Genomic DNA, 3,596 nt, shown 5'->3' on the forward strand with positions numbered 1-3,596 from the left:
AGGCTCGCGACACCCCGGCCAGCGGCCATCGCCCGATCGCCTAGCCAATAGCAAGCGCTCGCCACGCCCAGCCCTGGTGTACGTCACCCCGCTCCGTCGCTTTGGCAACCGGCGAAAGGGAAGCGGCAGCGCCCGACTGATCAGGAGGGGGCCACGCGCCATCTCGCCACGGGAACAGCGGCCAATGAGTCGCCGCCCAAATCTCCTCGCCGCCTCCTGAGTGGCTCGAGGCCGCTGGCCTTCTTTCGCATTTGGGCTTCCGCGAGCCAATTGGCTTTGCGCTGGTCAGCGGGAGAGAAGAAAGCTCGGAGGGCTCTGCACATACTGTATTTCCGACCCACCTTCGCTGCTGCTCTCTGAGTGCTTACCCCATTGGTGGCGCTGTGGTGTAAACCACTGAGCCTCTTGGGCTTGCCGATCGAAGGTCGGCGGTTTGAATCCGCGCAATGGGGTGAGCTCCCGTTGACCTGTCCCAGCTCTTGCTAACCTAGCAGTTCGAAAGCATGCCAGTCCAAGTAGATAAACAGGCACTGCTGCAAAGGCGAGGTAAATAGCGTTTGTGTGAGCTCTGGTTTCCCTTGTATAAGGGAGTCATTGGAGCACCCCACAATTGCCTAACTTTGGCTCCCATAGGTTCAGATGGGGGGGGGGGTCACAAGCAACAGACTTCAGCCAGGAGATAGAAGCAAAAGAGTGGCCTGTAGGCCTGATCTTTATTGTTGCAACAAGACTTCCCACTACCACAAAGATGAAGCAGCCAGAAGCCCCAAACAATAATTATGTCATTATTATAAAGTTTCCCATAATACATCTCAGGATGCATCATCAAGACATCATAGATATTTCACGGAAAAGGTGTGGTCTCAGGTAGAACCTGAGATTCAGGCATGCCCCGTCAATCAAATACAGTCGTACCTTGGAAGTCGAACAGAATCCGTTGTGGAAGTCCTTTCAACTTCCAAAATGTTCGGAAACCAAAGTGTGGCTTTTGATTGGCTGCAGGAAGCCAAAATGTTTGAGAACTAAGCTGTTCAAAAACCACAGTATGACTGTATAGTCTTTCACATGTACTCCTTCACAATACAAAGGAAAGCATTTACAGTTCCCCTGGTCCCTGAGTCAAGTCAAATACACTACTTTGTCCTGACTGGGTTTCATCCCACTATGGGCCAGGTAGGCATTGTGATTGAGATGGTTATCTGTCTGACACTCTTGGAGCACGATATCACCCGTCATGAATCTTTGGGAAGGCCCTGCGGACAGATGACTGTACAGTACATCTATCTTGGAGATTAAGGTGGATTTACTAACCCAGACATTTCCAAACTAAGGCCTGCGGGCCGCATGCGGCCCACGCGAGCCAATTGTTTGGATCCCGCCACCCGCTCTTACCGGCGTGGCGCAGTGCGGTTGCCCATCTCCGGGTCAGCGCGGCACCGGAAATAGCTTGTGCACATGCGCCATTTCTGGCGCACTTTCAGGTCTGCAGAGGCCCGTGTGCACGCGCACAAGCTATTTCCGGTGCCGCGCCAACCAGGCAGTGCACTGGAAATGACGCTTGCGCATGCACACAAGCTATTTCCGGCACTGCGCTGCACCAGAAGTGCACCAGAAAAAGCGAGTGCACACGCGTATGGGTGTGTACTCCTCCGGTCTGCCGTGCGATCGGCGCTGGAGGAACCGGCCCGAGGCCGGGAAAGTTTGGGGACCCATGCACTAACCTCTCCTCTTAAACATCACTTCCCTAGGTCCTAAATGCCATTGGAACTGAGAAGATTGATACAACGGTGTGATTTCTTATGAATTTCAAAAGTTATCACATTGAGCCAGTGCATAGATACATTTATCAGTGATTGCTAGATTTGGTAATGTGCAGCAGAGCTTTGTCTTTGCCTTGTGGTGTGGAGAGGCAAGGCTGGGGGGGGGAGGTCTCTCACCCCCCCTTCCAATTTCCGGGTAACCCCATCACAGTCTTCCGTTGTGCCAGAAGTGGTTTTGTCATGCTGGCCACATGACCTGGAAAGCTGTGGACAAATGCCAGCTCCTTTGGCCTGAAAGCAAGATGAATGCCGCACCCCCATAGTCGCCTTTCACTGGACTTAACCGTCCAGGGGTCCTTTATCTTTACCAATTGAATGCTAAAGAAGAAGAAGCAACAACCCTATAATTTGCAGAAGAGAAATATGTTATAATCGACACACCCAACTGTACCAGCCATTGTTGCTTGCCATTGATCTCTTGATTACCTGCTATTACTGTCTCCTTTGTTCCTGGTATCAGTCATGTCACAAATCCTCTTTACACCATTGCAAAACATGTTGCCCTTTATTGGCCCATTTGCTCGCTGGTGATCTCTTGCCAAGACAACTGCAATCTTCCCTCGGGCCACCCATTCTGACTGCTTCCCTCATGTCTACCCATTTCTAGAAGGATAGTTTCTTAGTCCATTGCAGTAAAATAAAATAAAAAAGCCTTGTGGCATTTTAAAGACCAGCTCATTTTATTATAGCATAAGGCTTGGCGTAAGATAAAGGTAAAGGGTCCCTGACTGTTAGGTCCAGTCGCAGACGACTCTGGGGTTGTGGCGCTCATCTCACTTTACTGGCTGAGGGAGCCGGCATACAGCTTCTGGGTCATGTGGCCAGCATGACTAAGCCGCTTCTGGCGAACCAGAACAGCGCACGGAAATGCGGTTTACCTTCCCGCTAGAGCGGTCCCTATTTATCTACTTGCACTTGGACGTGCTTTTGAACTGCTAGGTTGGCAGGAGCAGGGACCGAGCAACGGGAGCTCACCCCATCACAGGGATTCAAACCACCAACCTTCTGATCGGCAAGCCCTAAGCTCTGTGGTTTAGACCACAGCGCTACCCGTGTCCCTAAGGCTTGGCATACTAGAGCCCAATTTGTCAAACACATAATTGTAAGCGGTGGAGAGGCATTTGTAAGCAGTGGGAATAAATGCAAGTAAAACAGATACAACAGGGCAAAATTGAACTTCCTCATTTTCTGTATTACCGGTAGTTGAGTTCCAGGTATAGTCACTGAACAAAGTATGCCTGTCATCCACATGCCAATACAATTACTGAATTCCCTTAAACTTCAATTGCAGCAGGAAGTAAATTACTGAATTCCCTTAAACTTCAATTGCAGCAGGAAGTAAATTGAAGTTAAGCAACACTTGCGTGGTGGCAATAATGGAGGAGCATTGCTAAACAATTTCAGAAGTGAGAGGATGTGCACTACAACACACTTTAATTACATCCATGCTTTATTGCTGCATACACCTACAATAATAATAATTGTTGCTGGTGCCCTGAAACTGCATGTGGCCAGCTCTTTCTGAGGTTAATGCTATTTTTCTCAATCTCTTTACATCAAGCATCTGATGTTGGATTCACCCTGCAATGCTATCCTACAGTTACACCTGGTGGACAAAGACCAAATCACTGCTAAATCTCTTTGCACTGATGGAACACAAAGGCTCTTGCTGTGGTAAATTCAGGCTGCAAAATTAAAGCTGACTTGGAGCTCTTGCAGAACACACCTGTCCCATCCCCAACCATCAGACCTTTTGCAATAGGGAAAGTGGTGGAG

The sequence above is a fragment of the Lacerta agilis genome, chromosome 11 (assembly GCF_009819535.1).
Source record: "Lacerta agilis isolate rLacAgi1 chromosome 11, rLacAgi1.pri, whole genome shotgun sequence".
NCBI lineage: Eukaryota > Metazoa > Chordata > Lepidosauria > Squamata > Lacertidae > Lacerta > Lacerta agilis.